A 17,447-nucleotide genomic window follows, 5' to 3' on the forward strand; every position below is an offset into this window, starting at 1 on the left:
TGGGGAGAGAAAGAGAACTCTGGGAGAGAGAGAGAGACTGGGAAGAGAAAGAGGACTCGTGGAGAGAGAGAGAGACTGGGGAGAGAAAGAGGACTCGTGGAGAGAGAGAGAGACTGGGGAGAGAAAGAGGACTCGTGGGGAGAGAGAGAGAGACTGGGGAGAGAAAGAGGACTCTGGGGGAGAGAGAGAGACAGGGGAGAGAAAGAGGACTCTAGGGATAGAATGAGAGAGAGAGACTGGGGAGAGAAAGAGGACTCTGGGGAGAGAGAGAGAGAGACTGGGGAGAGAAAGAGGACTCGTGGAGAGAGAGAGAGACTAGGGAGAGAAAGAGGACTCGTGGAGAGAGAGAGAGAGACTGGGGAGAGAAAGAGGACTCGTGGAGAGAGAGAGAGACTGGGGAGAGAAAGAGGACTCTGGGGGAGAGAGAGAGACTGGGAAGAGAAAGAGGACTCTGGGTAGAGAGAGAGCGACTGGGAAGAGAAAGAGGACTCGTGGAGAGAGAGAGAGACTGGGGAGAGAAAGAGGACTCGTGGAGAGAGAGAGAGACTGGGGAGAGAAAGAGGACTCTGGGGAGAGAGAGAGACTGGGGAGAGAAAGAGGACTCTGGGTAGAGAGAGAGAGACTGGGGAGAGAAAGAGGACTCTGGGAGAGAGTGATGGGGAGAGAAAGAGGACTGGGGAGAGAAAGAGAACTCTGGGGGAGAGAGAGAGAGACTGGGGAGAGAAAGAAGTCTCTGGGCGGAGAGAGAGAGACTGGGGAGAGAAAGTGGACTCTGGGGGAGAGAGAGAGACTGGGGCGAGTGAGAGGACTCTGGGGAGAGAGAGAGAGACTGGGGAGAGAAAGAGGACTCTGGGGGGAGAGAGAGAGACTGGGGAGAGAAAGAGGACTCTGGGAGAGAGTGAGACTGGGGAGAGAAAGAGGACTCTGGGGAGAGAGATAGAGACTGGGGAGAGAAAGAGGACTCTGGGGAGAGAGAGAGAGACTGGGGAGAGAAAGAGAACTCGTGGAGAGAGAGAGACTGAGGAGAGAAAGAGGACTCTGGAGAGAGAGAGAGATAGAGACTGGGGAGAGAAAGGGGACTATGGGGAGAGAGAGAGACTGGGGAGAGGAAGAGTACTCTGGGGGAGAGAGAGAGAGACTGGGGCGAGTAAAAGGACTCTGGGGAGAGAGAGAGAGACTGGGGAGAGAAAGAGGACTCTGGGGGGAGAGAGAGAGACTGGGGAGAGAAAGAGGACTTGTGGAGAGAGAGAGAGAGACTGGGGAGAGAAAGAGGACTCTGGGGAGAGAGAGAGATAGAGATTGGGGAGAGAAAGGGGACTATGGGGAGAGAGAGAGAGAGACTGGGGAGAGAAAGAGTACTCTGGGGGAGAGAGAGAGACTGGGGCGAGTAAGAGGACTCTGGGGAGAGAGAGAGAGACTGGGGAGAGAAAGAGGACTCTGGGGGGAGAGAGAGAGACTGGGGATAGAAAGAGGACTCTGGGGAGAGAGAGAGAGACTGGGGTGAGAAAGATGACTCTGGGGAGAGAAAGAGAGAGCGAGAGCGACTGGGGGGAGAGAGAGAGAGAGACTGGGGAGAGAGAGAGAGATTGGGGAGAGAAAGAGGACTCTGGAGAGAGAGAGACTGGGGAGAGAAAGAGGACTCTGTGGAGAGAGAGTGAGACTGGGGAGAGAAAGAGGACTCTGGGGAGAGAAAGAGAGAGAGAGACTGGGGAGAGAAAGAGGACTCTGGGGAGAGAGAGAGAGACTAGGGAGAGAAAGAGGACTCTAGGGAGAGAGAGAGAGACTGGGGAGAGAAAGAGGACTCTGGGGGAGAGAGAGAGAGAGAGAGAGAGAGACTGGGGAGAGAAAGAGGACTATGGGGAGATAGAGAGAGACTGAGGAGAGAAAGAGGACTCTGGGGAGGGAGAGAGAGAGACTGGGGAGAGAAAGAGGACTCTGGGGGGAGAGAGAGAGACTGGGGAGAGAAAGAGGACTCTGGGGAGAGAGACTGGGGAGAGAAAGCGGACTCTGGGGAGGGAAAGAGAGAGCGAGAGAGACTGGGGAGAGAGAGAGAGGACTTTGAGGAGAGAGAGAGAGAGACTGGGGAGAGAGAGAGAGAGAGACTGGGGAGAGAGATAGAGACTAGGGAGAGAGAGAGACTGGGGAGTGAAAGAGGACTCAGAGAGAAGACTGGGAAACTGAGGCAAAAATAATGTCCTGTGATTATAGAGATAGATAAGTTGGATTGCTGTGAAGTAGTCTAATGATCAAATTCATAAACAGGTTAATAAATGACTCCATTGACCTTGAGTGTAATTATGTCCTTATGACACACTGCCCAGGGAGGTGCAGACATTAATGACACACTGCCCAAGGAGATGCAGATATTAATTAAGGGAGATAATGGAAGAAAACAACAGATCACCTTGCGATGTTATATTTCTCCAAGGAAAATAATATACAGGCTGATAAGACACACTCCATTTGACATCCAAGGTTCGCATTAAAATCACCCTAAAAAAATGCAGGTAATGGACATTGTCCGTAACATTGGCAACTGCTAATTTTTTTTTTACTGCTTTGGATTGGATGTGTCAATGTGTAGTTCATACATTCACAATCTAGCAGCAGAATTACTGGCTTAACTCAATTAACACTGTCATTCCTAGTTTGAAAGCGACCGTTTTTCTGGAAGCTGTGCTGCATTTTCCCACACAGTCCCCTAGCAATTTGAGTTCAGCCAATGAGCTACAGCCCCTTGCCATATGAGTGACAGCTACCAAGATGCACACACAGCAGAGTGAGAGAGAAAGCAATGATGTGGAGCACATATCTGAGGAGAGCCTCCTACAGTATGGTCTGTATTTCCCTCCTACACTATGGTCTGTATTTCCCTCCTACACTATGGTCTGTATTTCCCTCCTACACTATGGTCTGTATTTCCCTCCTACACTATGGTCTGTATTTCCCTCCTACGCTATGGTCTGTATTTCCCTCCTACACTATGGTCTGTATTTCCCTCCTACACTATGGTCTGTATTTCCCTCCTACGCTATGGTCTGTATTTCCCTCCTACACTATGGTCTGTATTTCCCTCCTACACTATGGTCTGTATTTCCCTCCTACACTATGGTCTGTATTTCCCTCCTACACTATGGTCTATATTTCCCCCTGAAACTATGGTCTGTATTTCCCTCCTACACTATGGCCTGTATTTCCCTCCTACACTATGGTCTGTATTTCCCTCCTACACTATGGTCTGTATTTCCCTCCTATACTATGGTCTGTATTTCCCTCCTACACTATGGTCTGTATTTCCCTCCTACACTATGGTCTGTATTTCCCTCCTACACTATGGTCTGTATTTCCCTCCTACACTATGCTGAAACTATGGTCTGTATTTCCCTCCTACACTATGGTCTGTATTTCCCTCCTACACTATGGTCTGTATTTCCCTCCTACACTATGGTCTGTATTTCCCTCCTACACTATGGTCTGTATTTCCCTCCTACACTATGGTCTATATTTCCCTCCTACACTATGGTCTGTATTTCCCTCCTACACTATGGTCTGTATTTCCCTCCTACACTATGGTCTATATTTCCCTCCTACACTATGGTCTATATTTCCCTCCTACACTATGGTCTGTATTTCCCTCCTACACTATGGTCTGTATTTCCCTCCTACACTATGGTCTGTATTTCCCTCCTACACTATAGTCTATATTTCCCTCCTACACTATGGTCTGTATTTCCCTCCTACACTATGATCTATATTTCCCTCTGAAACTATGGTCTGTATTTCCCTCCTACACTATGGTCTGTATTTCCCTCCTACACTATGGTCTGTATTTCCCTCCTACACTATGGTCTGTATTTCCCTCCTACGCTATGGTCTATATTGCACATATGTGACGTAGTACTCTATTTTTGTGGACCCACTTTTGGCTAGTGAGTGCTTCTGTCAGAACTACTGGCTGAAAAGTACCGGAGAATCTCTTTAACGTGCATCCACACATTTGTGGATAGACAGAATATAAGTGGTGTACTCATTAATACTGTAGGCCCAGATGAAGTTTTTTACATTTTGAGTAAATACCAGACAGGGCCACTTCATGACGGGGCCCCTGGACAATTACACTAAGAGAGAGGGAATGAACAATAATAAATAATAATGAATACACTAACTAGGCTTTTCGTTTTGGGACGATTTATCTCCATTTATTTTGTCTTTATTCACATTAAAAATCAATTTTCTTGAATCTATTCTTAGAGAACATGCTGTTCATATTCAATGGAAACATCTCTGTTGTCCAGAAGAGCCTCCTGGACACAGCAGGATACCACCACACAGCCAGTTAAATGGTTAGGGTGGGTATTCTGTTGTCTCCTGCCTGACCTCCCCTCATCCTCTCTCTCTGCCAGTCTTTCTGTGGTTGCTGTTGTCTGCTGTTCTGTTTGGGGAGGACGCGCCTCTCTCTCTCTCTCTCTCTCTCTCTCTCTCTCTCTCTCTCTCTCTCTCTCTCTCTCTCTCTCTCTCTCTCTCTCTCTCTCTCTCTCTCTCTCTCTCTCTCTCTCTCTCTCTCTCTCTCTCTCTCTCTCTCTCTCTCTCTCTCTCTCTCTCTCTCTCTCTCTCTCCCTCCCTCCCTCCCTCCCTCCCTCCCTCCCTCCCTCCCTCCCTCCCTCCCTCCCTCCCTCCCTCCCCCCCCCCCCCCCCCCTGTGGGTATAGCCATTATCCTCCTCTCCCTCCTCCTCCTCCCTCATTCCCTGCCAGGAGGAACAAAACCCAGCCCAGCTCCCCAGAGACACAAACACGCACAGACAGAAGAACGTGGCATCTCTCTGTGGCCCAGCCACATGCCAGCGTGTTGCCACAGAGGCCCTCCATCCTCAGCCCCATCCCCCCTGGACCCCTGGCCATCCTAAACACTCTCATTAAACACAATGTCTGGGTTAGTAACACTCAGAAGCATTCAACAGCCCGTTGTCATTTCTTAACATAGCCGTTTATGATATAATAGCACTTGTTTAAGTATTTTGTACATTGGCATATGCACATAGGGTAATGCTGTTGTTTATGTGGTGATCTGCCTGTCTCTCCACACTGTGTGATCAAGGCCCAGACACTGGGAGGAGAAGACAGCCTCCACTAACAGCCTGTTTGGACACTCCTCACTGACTGTCAATTATAGCCCCTAGCTGTCTCTCTGCTGTGACCCCAACAGACCTTCTCAGGAGCAGTGTCTAAGTAGCTGTTGACAGGCCCAGTCGTCTGTACCTGGTTAGTCACAGTGGGGCTGCTGGTTGTGTTATCACTCTACTGAGGCGCTACAGGGTCTGGGACAAACATCACTAAGAGTTGTATGAGCTGAACCAATTCAGTGTCCAACGTGGCTAAGGGGATTAGAGCCATGTGGACAAATAAGTGTGAGGTATTCAGAAAGAGTAAACGTTCACAGTTTAAAACCCATATTAGCACCGTCAGAGAAAAAGCATGAGTCATCCCATAATAAAGAGAAAATAGACCAATAATAGGGTACAATGGAATGAATGGCGTTGGTTTTTATGCCCAGTAGACAACCACTCTAGTCAAGTCAGAACATTGTCCAGGAGTGGTGTTTTACAGCGGTTTGTATTTCTTAATGTGTCTGGATTGAGAAAATGAGAGAGAGAGAGAGAGAGAGAGAGAGAGGTGGAAACAGAGGGGAAGTTGTGTGGGGCAGGCTGGCTGACTCTGTTCCTTGTCGCCTCCAGCCAAACTAACACATTCACACTGTTAATAAAGGCTGATGAACTGAGGCCACTCTGTGTGGCTGAATAGTCACTCTAACGCTTCACACACACTACTTTTAAACAGTTGGAAATGTCAGACGGGCTAGGAGCTATTGTTTCAGGGAGAGAGAGAGAGAGAGAGAGAGAGAGAGAGAGAGAGAGAGAGAGAGAGAGAGAGACAGAGAGAGAGAGAGAGAGAGAGACAGAGAGAGACAGAGAGAGACAGAGAGAGACAGAGAGAGAGAGAGAGAGAGAGAGAGACAGAGAGAGAGAAAGAGAGAGAGAGCTTTCTTTCCATCCTTTTTTTCCGTCTTGCTCTTTATCCTCTCTCTCTTTCCGGCTGACTGGTGAATGGCTTCCCACTCCCTCTCTTTTATCCTGGTCTCTGCGCTGTTAAAGCCGTGACGTCCAGGAGGCAGGGACCGGGCTCTAAATCAGGGCCTGAGGAGTGACATATGTGACATGTGTGGCCCTGTGGACTGGCAGCAGCTTTGTGGCAGAGGGAGAGGAGAAAGAGGTGGAGAGAGAGGAGGGTGTAGGGGCCACAGACAGACACTCAGGGAGGAAAGGCAGGCTTAAGGAGCCCCTTGAGAAACGGCCCCGGCCAACAGGAAAAACAACACCTCAACAAGGGCTCCAGTCATCATCTACAACAACGGAACAGAAGAAGAAGAAATGCAGCTAAATGCCAGGGGGAAGTCAAGGGCTCTGGAGGAAAGAGGAAACGTGAGAACAGAGGGATGGAGGAGGAAGGGAGATGGAGGGACAACAGAGGGATGGAGGAGGAAGGGAGAGGGACAACAGAGGGATGGAGGGGAAAGATAGATGGAGGGAAAACAGAGGGATGGAGGAGAAAGATAGATGGAGGGACAACAGAGGGATGGAGGAGGAAGGGAGAGGAACAACAGGAAAGAAAGGGGCAGGCTAAATGGTAAAGAGTGTGACATGGAGAGGCAGGGACATACAAACACCTACAATTAGACAATAACTATTTTCCCATCACTACCTCTGTAGAACCTCCACACATAAGGACATACATTAGGGATCAGGCAGCATAGCAGTACATACCAAGGCGGAACGAATCCACACAGCACCGTACATGATAGGGTAGAGCGAGTATAGCAACACAACCCAACCCCCGGTTTTCCGGGAGACATGACAAAGAGAGAAAACAATTACAGTAGTTCTCAGAATCTATTCATTCTAATTTGCTAAGAAACACTTCTTTCCTCTCCCTCTCTTCAACCCCCTCCCCTGGCCCAGGCCCAGTCTAATCCACCACTTTAGCTCCATCTCAGATGATTTCACAGTTGTGACTAAACAGTCAATTTCCTCTTTCTTCCCCTGAGTGTTTACCAAGGGCAATGCCAATATGGCGTCTAGGGAGAAGAAACAAGGCCTGCGTCTTTCAAACCGCCAAAAGTTCTGCTAACGGGTGTTAGCATTCTCCACGGTGCTTTAGTTAACAGTCCTGTCTCTGTCCCCTAAGCAGATAGCATGGCTGTCCCTCCGTGAGCTGGCCAGAGACAGGGCCACAGCAGCCTGTGTCCTTCACCTGACATTAGAGCCATTAACATCTCGCTAACAAGACAAGTGGCCCATTATGATGCCAGAATAGCCCAGTCAAGGGGCCAAGGGGCTGCCGAGGAGGGCATACACACACACACACACACACACACACACACACACACACACACACACACACACACACACACACACACACACACACACACACACACACACATACTTCATCGTCGTGGTGACATCGCCACCTGTCCCCTACCAATCAGCCTGATCTCCACACTCTGAGCTTGGAGGCCATGGTTGTGTCTGTTCCTGAAGCAGGGATTTGGAGCGGTCTCCCTGTCTAATTACTGTTGGAAGGGCCCAGTGTTCCCCTGCTTAGTAAGGTGAATGTACTGTACCTAATGCCCCACTAACACTGCATATGACAGAAACAGCAGCTCCAGCTCCAGGCCAGAGACACAGTCCAGTAGTGAGTTGGGGAGCAGAATCTGTCAAACACTGCTACTGGACAATTAATCCATCCTGTCATGTTTGTATGTTCCACCCATTGATGCTCTAGTGCAGCTGCACAAAGAGCAGTGTTTTCCACTGTTTAACGCTTGTGCTTTGTGCTATGAAGCTAAGCCACTGGTATGTGACTCCAGACTTCCGCAGTTAAACCGGTTTGAAAGGAGCAAGAATAGCAGCGGTGTGGGAATGCAACGGCCATAGTCCTGGCCATGTGTCACCCGGCCCATACAGCCAGTCACGGAGTCTCGCTTGACTCTACCATCAGGGGCACAGAGGGACAGAGAGGGACACAGAGGGACAGAGAGGGACACAGAGGGGCAGAGAGGGGCAGAGAGGGACACAGAGGGACAGAGAGGGACACAGAGGGCCACAGAGGGCCACAGAGGGACAGAGAGGGAAACAGAGGGGCAGAGAGGGACACATGGGGACAGAGAGGGACACAGAGGGACAGCGAGGGACACATGGGGACAGAGAGGGACACAGAGGGACACAAAGGGACAGAGAGGGACACATGGGAACAGAGAGGGACACAGAGGGACAGAGAGGGACACAGAGGGACAGAGAGGGACACATGGGGACAGAGAGGGACACAGAGGGACAGAGAGGGACACATGGGGACAGAGAGGGACACAGAGGGACAGAGAGGGACACATGGGGACAGAGAGGGACACATGGGGGCACTGAGGGACACGGGGGGACACTGAGGGACACAGAGGGACACAGAGGGGTAGAGAGGGACACAGAGGGACATGGGGGAACACTGAGGGACACGGGGGGACACTGAGGGACACAGAGGGGCAGAGAGGGACACAGAGGAACAGAGAGGGACACATGGGGACAGAGAGGGACACATGGGGACAGAGAGGGCCACAGAGGGACACAGACGGACAGAGAGGGACACATGGGGACCGAGAGGGACACAGAGGGGCCGAGAGGGACACATGGGGACAGAGAGGGCCACAGAGGGACAGAAAGGGTCAGAGAGGTAAACAGAGGGGCAGAGAGGGACACAGAGGGACACGGGGGGACACTGAGGGACAGAAAGGGTCAGAGAGAGGAACACAGAGGGACAGAGAGGGACAGAGAGAGGAACACAGAGGGACACAGGGGGACACAGAGGGACACACAGAGGGACACACAGAGGGACACACAGAGGGACATCGAAAATCTCTTCCCAACTATTTTGCAATGTATATGGCACAGCTGTCAGCTTTGTGGTACTTAAATGAAATTGGTATATGTTTTTCTTTATCAAACTTTTCTTTAACCATTTATGGTCTTTAATACAGGGCCGACATACAAGGTCCTTACTTTTCCCCTTCTACTTGCCTCTTCCATTTTGTGGTAATGCTGCAATTAGTTGGTTGTAATTTTGGGAAGAGCAGACATTTCCATATGTGTGACCAGTCCTATTTATGATAGCATTCACTAAAGTTATACTTTTTTTTAAAAATGTCTTCGATTTTTTTTAATTTTTTTAAATCAATTAGTATATTTGAGTTTAACCACAATATTTGTTGTATTATTTTTTCTGTCTTTTCAGGTGGATTAAACTGAAATTGCAACCAACTTTCTAAGGCTTGGTTAAAAAAAAAATAACGATATTTGGAGATGATTTCCTTTTCAAACAACTGAAAGTGAGCAGGTGTAATCTGAATAAAGGAAAAAGGCCTTTCCTGAACATGGGATGAGACATTCCTACCAATTTACTAGAGAACCAGTTTGGATTTAAGTAGAACTTTTGTATGAATGATGCCTTTAGTGAGAGGTCTAATGATTTAATATTTAATCATGTCTGCCCTCTGAATTCATATTCGTTATATAAATAGGCCCTTTAAATTTTGTCTGGCTTGCCATTCCAAATGAAATGTAATATTTTTTGTTCATTTAATTTAAAAATCAGGTCAATAAAACCATAAGCAAACAGGTAAACTGTGAGATGACTAAAGAGTTAATCAGGGTGATTTTTCCACAAATAGACAGGTCTTTTCCTTTCCATGGTAGCAAGATCTTATCTATTGTTGCTAACTTTCTATTAAAATGTATTGGAGTGAGATCATTTCTTTCTTTTGGGATTTGTATACCGAGTATGTCCACATCTCCGTCAGACCATTTAATTGGTAAACTACATGGTAATGTAACATGTGAATTTTTTTGTGATCCAATACATTATATCATAATCACTTATCATAATTTGGTTTTAATCCAGAGAGGATAGCAAAAGTATCTATATCCTCTATGAGGCCGTGGAGAGATTCTAATTGTGGTTTTAAATCATCAGCGTAACAATGACACATTCGTTTTTAAGCCACGTATTTCTAATCCCTTAACATTATTGTTAGATTGTTCTAATTTTAACAGCAAACATTTCGATGGCAATAATAAATAGATATGCCGATAGTGGACAACCTTGTTTTACTCCTCTAGATAGATTAAAACTTTCTGAGATGTAGCCATTATTTACTATTTTACACCTATGGTTACTGTACATAACTTTAACCCATTTTATAAGATTCCCCAAAATGGAAATATCCTCAGCATTTGTATATAAACTCCAGTCGTACTTTATCAGAAGCCTTTTCAAAATCAGCTATGAAAACCAGGTCTGGTGTCCCCGATATTTCATAGTATTCTATTTCCAGTACTTGTCTTATATTATCTCAGATGTATCGTCCATGTAAAAAACCTGTCTGATTATGAAGAATAAGATCTGACAATACTTTTTTAATTCTATGCGCCAAGCAGTTGGCTAGGATTTTAGAAAAAGTGTAAGAGGCCTCCAATTTTTAAATGGACTGGATCTTTATATATACCACTTGGGTCCTGTTTCAGTAATAATGATATCAGACCTTCTTGTTGCGTGTCTGATAATCTACCATTTATATAGGAGTAGTTAAAACATGCTAATAATGGTCCTCTGAGTATATCAAAAAAGTTTGGTATACTTCCACTGGTCTGCCATCAATTATTAAAGGTTTACTGTAATGACTCATAGGCCGTGGCAGCGTCTCTGGCCACCTGAGGAGGCACCTCTGGGACAGGGGACTGGCCATAGTCCAGACTATGCCACTATACCCCCATAACAGGGCAGTGTCAGGCATGCAGCAGGTGTGTGCTGACTGGGAACAGAACAGACTAGGATGGGGTGGCAGGACTTCCTGCGATGTAGAGGAAGGGTTGAAAGGGGACGTGAGGTGTCAATCCTGGACACAATATCTCTCCCTCCCTGGGGGGCTATAATGGCACAGTTATAGTACCACATTAAAACCAAGTGCAATCATCAAAACCCAAGTGTCTGTGACCAGACAGTGAGCTGAGGTGCGGCCCATATCCACTGAGTCCATGCACCATTTAACCCAACAGTGCAGGCCAGCAGTGCTTAGACAGCAGGCTAAAGGCCTAGCTCCACTAGAGTGTGCTCTCCTAAACACCAGGGAGGGAGGACGTGTTGTGTGTGTATAGACACAGTTGAACAGCTCATCCAGGAGCCTGCTGGCGTGATAAATACAAACACTTCTGGTCAACTAGAACACAACATAAATCTAAAGTTAGTGCACGTCAGCAGACAGACAGACTCAGGGAGCTGGGTAAAGACAAAGGGGTGAAGGGGACAACCAGCTATCAATTCTCACCTCCATATGTTACATGGTCTAACGCTGGAAGAGCCACTGTTTATCTCTAGCATTCATAGTATACTATACTTTCTATTATACAGTGTGTGTGTGTGGCCATGGATCCCAGTAAGTGACATGCAAATACACACATTTCAATACATTTCACATCCCAGTGTGAACCAGGATAATAATATAATGATAATGCTTTATGTATTGGGGAAATGAAGTGCTGCTTCGGTGAATGCCTAACATGTTTCCTAATATTTCCCACACACACACTCGTGTGTACCCACACGCACACACACACAGAGCCCTGTATATTCCTTTTCTTCCCAGCTTCCGAAGGCCATAACATCAGCAAATGATTGAAGAAAAGAGCGTGGATTAAAGCAGTGTAGAACAAGGTGCTTGAAGCAATAACAGAAAGAGGGAACAAAGGAAGATAAGAGACTGTGGAGGGAAGATAATTAATGAATGGCTGCCTGAGATAATACAAGCTCCAACAGCAGGACCTCTTGTCCTACTTCTGCTGAATATTACTTTATACCCCCCCCCCCCCCCCGCACACAGACACACACACACACACACACACACGGATGCGTGCACAAAAACACAAACACACATACAGCTGTGAAAGGAGAGATTCAAACAGCAGCTCCCAGGGGCGCCTAATAGTACATTACCCAGAAACGTTGGTCTATGGTCTATGACCAGGGACACAGGAGGTGGAGCAAGCCACAGGGGAGCCAGCTCAGGGAAGCCAGCTCAGGGGAGCAGGCTCAGGGAAGCCAGCTCAGGGGAGCCAGCTCAGGGGAGCAGGCTCAGGGGAGCCAGCTCAGGGAAGCCAGCTCAGGGGAGCAGGCTCAGGGGAGCCAGCTCAGGGGAGCCAGCTCAGGGGACAGCCCCAGTAAACTGGCATGAATGGTCAGGCAACTACTTCACATGCAAATCCTCACATGCCAGTCTGCTTCCATTAAAATGTAACACTCAGACCCCAAAAATATACACCGTGGAAAGTTCCTAAAATAAATGTCAGGTTTATTCACCGCTTTGCAATGTGATGTATGACTTGTGAATTCATGTGCCAATAGATTTAGTTCATGGTTTATTTAGTGTATTATGCGATGCAATTTTCAACAATGTTGAGAAATAGTATTGCAGGTAATTGAGATCAGTGGTGTGAATAGAGATATGGAGAAGTTCTGCCCCCCCCCCCCCCTTCTGCTTAAACCTCCCCCAGCAGCCCACAGGGAAACACAGGAAGGTCCCTCCATTGTTCCTTCAGGGGGACACAAAAATGGGATTAATTTAAATTTGCTTGACAATGCAGGGAGACAGACAGGTTCCAGAGAGAGACAGACATGTTCCAGAGAGAGGCATACAGGGCCCAGAGAGAGACATACAGGGCCCAGAGAGAGAGACAGACAGGGACCAGAAAGAGAGACAGACAGGGCCCAGAGAGAGACATACAGGGCCAGAGAGAGACATACAGGGCCCAGAGAGAGAGACAGACAGGGCCCAGAGAGAGAGACAGACAGGGCCCAGAGGGAGACATACAGGGCCCAGAGAGAGACATACAGGGCCCAGAGAGAGACATACAGGGCCCAGAGAGAGACATACAGGGCCCAGAGAGAGAGACAGACAGGGTCAAGAGAGAGAGACATACATGTTCCAGAGAGAGACATACAGGGCCCAGAGAGAGAGAGAGACAGGGCCCAGAGAGAGACAGTCAAGGTCAAGAGAGAGAGAGACAGGGCCCAGAGAAAGACAAGCAAGGTCCAGAGAGAGACAGGCAAGATCCAGAGAGAGACAGACAGAGCCCAGAGAGAGACAGACAGGGCCCAGAGAGAGAGAGACAGACAGGGCCCAGAGAGAGACAGTCAAGGTCAAGAGAGAGACAGACAGGCCCAGAGAGAGACATACAGGGCCCAGAGAGAGACACACAGGGCCCAGAGAGAACCATACAGGGCCCAGAGAGAGAGAGAGACAGGGCCCAGAGAGAGACAGTCAAGGTCAAGAGAGAGAGAGACAGGGCCCAGAGAAAGACAGGCAAGGTCCAGAGAGAGACAGGCAAGATCCAGAGAGAGACAGACAGAGCCCAGAGAGAGACAGACAGGGCCCAGAGAGAGAGAGACAGACAGGGCCCAGAGAGAGACAGTCAAGGTCAAGAGAGAGACAGACAGGCCCAGAGAGAGACATACAGGGCCCAGAGAGAGAGACAGACAGGGCCCAGAGAGAGAGAGACAGACATGTTCCAGAGAGAGACAGACAAGGCCCAGAGAGAGACAGACATGGCCCAGAGAGAGACATACAGGGCCCAGAGAGAGAGACAGAGAGGGCCCAGAGAGAGAGAGACAGACAAGGTCAAGAGAGAGAGAGACAGACAGGGCCCAGAGAGAGATAGTCAAGGTCAAGAGAGAGACAGACAGGGCCCAGAGAGAGAGACAGACAGGGCCCAGAGAGAGACAGTCACGGTCAAGAGAGAGACAGACAGGGCCCAGAGACATACATGGCCCAGAGAGAGAGAGACAGTCAAGGTCAAGAGAGAGAGAGACAGACAGGGCCCAGAGAGAGATAGTCAAGGTCAAGAGAGAGACAGACAGGGCCCAGAGAGAGAGACAGACAGGGCCCAGAGAGAGACAGTCACGGTCAAGAGAGAGACAGACAGGGCCCAGAGAGAGACAGGCCAGGTCCACACAGAGACAAGCAAGATCCAGAGAGAGACAGACAGAGCCCAGAGAGAGACAGACAGGGCCCAGAGAGAGAGACAGACAGGGCCCAGAGAGAGAGAGACAGACATGTTCCAGAGAGAGACAGACAAGGCCCAGAGAGAGACAGACATGGCCCAGAGAGAGACATACAGGGCCCAGAGAGAGAGACAGACAGGGCCCAGAGAGAGAGAGACAGACATGTTCCAGAGAGAGACAGACAGGTTCCAGAGACATACATGGCCCAGAGAGAGAGAGACAGTCAAGGTCAAGAGAGAGAGAGACAGACAGGGCCCAGAGAGAGATAGTCAAGGTCAAGAGAGAGACAGACAGGGCCCAGAGAGAGAGACAGACAGGGCCCAGAGAGAGACAGTCACGGTCAAGAGAGAGACAGACAGGGCCCAGAGAGAGACAGGCTAGGTCCACACAGAGACAAGCAAGATCCAGAGAGAGACAGACAGAGCCCAGAGAGAGACAGACAGGGCCCAGAGAGAGACAGACAGACAGGGCCCAGAGAGAGACAGTCAAGGTCAAGAGAGAGACAGACAGGGCCCAGAGAGAGAGACAGACAGGGCCCAGAGAGAGACAGTCACAGTCAAGAGAGAGACAGACAGGGCCCAGAGAGAGACAGGCCAGGTCCACACAGAGACAGGCAAGATCCAGAGAGAGACAGACAGAGCCCAGAGAGGGCCCAGAGAGAGACAGACAAGGTCAAGGGAGAGACAGACAGGTTCCAGAGAGAGACAGACATGTTTCAGAGAGAGACATACAGGGCCCAGAGAGAGAGAGACAGACATGTTCCAGAGAGAGACATGCAGGGTCTCCTGCACGGTGACTGTAACAGACGGGAATTTTTAATTTAACTAATTTAACTAGGCAAGTCAGTTAAGAACAAATTCTTATTTACAATGACGGCCTGGGAACAGTGGGTTAACTGCCTTGTTCAGGGGCAGAACGACAGATTTTTACCTTGTCAGCTCTGCGATTCAATCTAGCAACCTTTTGGTTACTGGCCCAACACTCAAACCACTAGGCTACCTAGTGGTTACTGGCCCAACACTCTAGTGGTTAGAGCGTAACCGAAAGGTTGCTGGATGGAATCCCCGAGCTGACAAGGTAAAAATATGCCATTCTGCACCTGAACAAGGCAGTTAACCCACTGTTCCCCGGTAGGCCGTCATTGTAAATAAGAATTTGTTCTTAACTGACTTGCCTAGTTAAATAAACTTAACATTTTTTTATTTAATTTTTAAATAGACACAGGGAGTCTTGGTAGTGAGCTTGGCCTATCGCTGCAGCCTGCAGCCGGAGGTGTGGTTAGACCACTGACCTGTGTACAGTACCTGCGTCACTGCAGAACCCGAAGGACACATACCTCTGCAGACCAACAGAGGACACAGCACAGACATCTGTACAGTACAGTGGCTGGGATGAGCATGAGAGCAGAGAGCAGAGAGCAGAGATGGGACTTTTAAAACCGTCTGTTTGTCTGTTACCTGTCAGCCAAGCCTTTCAATTAGCACAGCAGCAGCAACAAACATCACAGGTCAAAACGATCTTTCCAATAGAAGACGTTTGGAGAGATGAGGAAGTGAAGCCATTTTCTTTTTGAACGAGTTTGAGCAGAACTTAATTCATGTAATTTATCCACAGAGAGAGGAGGAGAACAATGGAGAATATATAAGAGGGGGAAAAATAGAGGAAAACAGATTCTAATTAGAGAAAGTTCATCAAACAACTCCTCAGTAGCTCCAGACTGTGTCCTCCACGGTACCTCTTAAATACCCCACTGCATAAATCATCCAGCCTACTGTAGTGGTAGATTACGCCGGAGAGATGTCTAAAGTGGCATTCTCCACGGGGGACTATGAAGAATGACACTACCACACTTTTCTTCGCTTATTAACTTCAGCAGTGAAGACAACACTTCGTACTTTGTCCTTATTAGAAGAGAGACTTTCTCTGGAGAGACAATATGCCTGAACCTGTCAATGTTCTTCTCAAATACCCGATGAACTGTCCTCAATTCCACTTTGACAATACTGCACATTTTGATATAAGCTTCTCACTCTGACAATAGCACGGTATAATCGGTATTCAGTTCACGTTGGTTCACTATGTCAGGCTGTGAAGTCTCTGACTAGCTTGACAGATTTCTGTGAACAAAGCCAGTGCTTGATAACATGTCTCATATCAAGGGGAACTAAATGGACTCTGTGTTGTAATCAGGGGACCAGAGTTTGAATGACACAGATCGTGCATCCTGCCTCTACTTCCTGGTACACAAGCATACTGTCAACTAGGGTTGTGACGGTCATTTTGTCAGTGGGTTAGTGTCATGCAAAAGCCTGCTGGTCTCACGGTATGTGACCGTTAATTAACATAAACACGTTTAGCATCTCCAGGACACACATACAAGCCTCTGATGTGCACCTTTGGAACATCTACGTAAAATAAAAGACTAATATCTTCACCCACCAGACTATTCTTCTTTTCATTTTGTCTTTACATATACTGCATAATATATGTGTGACAGTAGTTTTCATTTAGAATGGACCATTATCATGCGCCTGTCTCAGAACAGGGTGGAAAAATATGTAATCTATGCGCTTAAAAAGGCGCTATACCCGTAGTTCAATTTCCTGCTAGCCAGGTAGGTTATACTCCTGTTGTAAAGCGAAGCAATATGCTTAATATTACTCAAGTTGATAAATAAATATAATAGGCCTAGCCTTTAGAAAGCGGATGGGATTCTCCTCTTCTTAATAGACGCCATCAAAACTCTGTTTTCTCATGCAATTGCATATACAGTAAAAACGGAAAGTATTCAAACCCCTTCAATTTTTCCACATTTTGTGATATTACAGCCTCATTTTAAAATGTATTAAATAGTTTTTTTTCCACTCATCAATCTATAGACACTAACCCATAATGACAAAGCAAAAACTGGTTTTCAGAAAATTTAGCAAATGTATTAAAAAAAATACTGAAATATCACATAGATATGTAGGTTTTCAGAACCTTTACTCAGTACTTTGTTGAAGCACCTTTGGCCGCGATTACAGCCTTGAGTCTTCTTGGGTATGACGCTACAGGCTTGGTACACCTGTATTTGGGGAGTTTCTCCCATTCTTCCCTGCAGATCCTCTTAAGCTCTGTCAGGTTGGATGGGAAGAGTCGCTGCACAGCTTTTTTCAGTTATACAGAGATGTTCGATCGGGTTCAAGTCTGGGCTCTGGCGGGGCCATTCAAGGACATTCAGAGACTTGTCACAAAGTCACTCCTGCGTTATTTTGGTTGTGTGCTTAGGGTCGTAGTCCTGTTGAAAAGTGAACAT

The sequence above is a fragment of the Oncorhynchus clarkii genome, unplaced genomic scaffold (genome assembly GCF_045791955.1).
Source record: "Oncorhynchus clarkii lewisi isolate Uvic-CL-2024 unplaced genomic scaffold, UVic_Ocla_1.0 unplaced_contig_10484_pilon_pilon, whole genome shotgun sequence".
NCBI classification, from domain to species: Eukaryota; Metazoa; Chordata; class Actinopteri; order Salmoniformes; family Salmonidae; genus Oncorhynchus; species Oncorhynchus clarkii.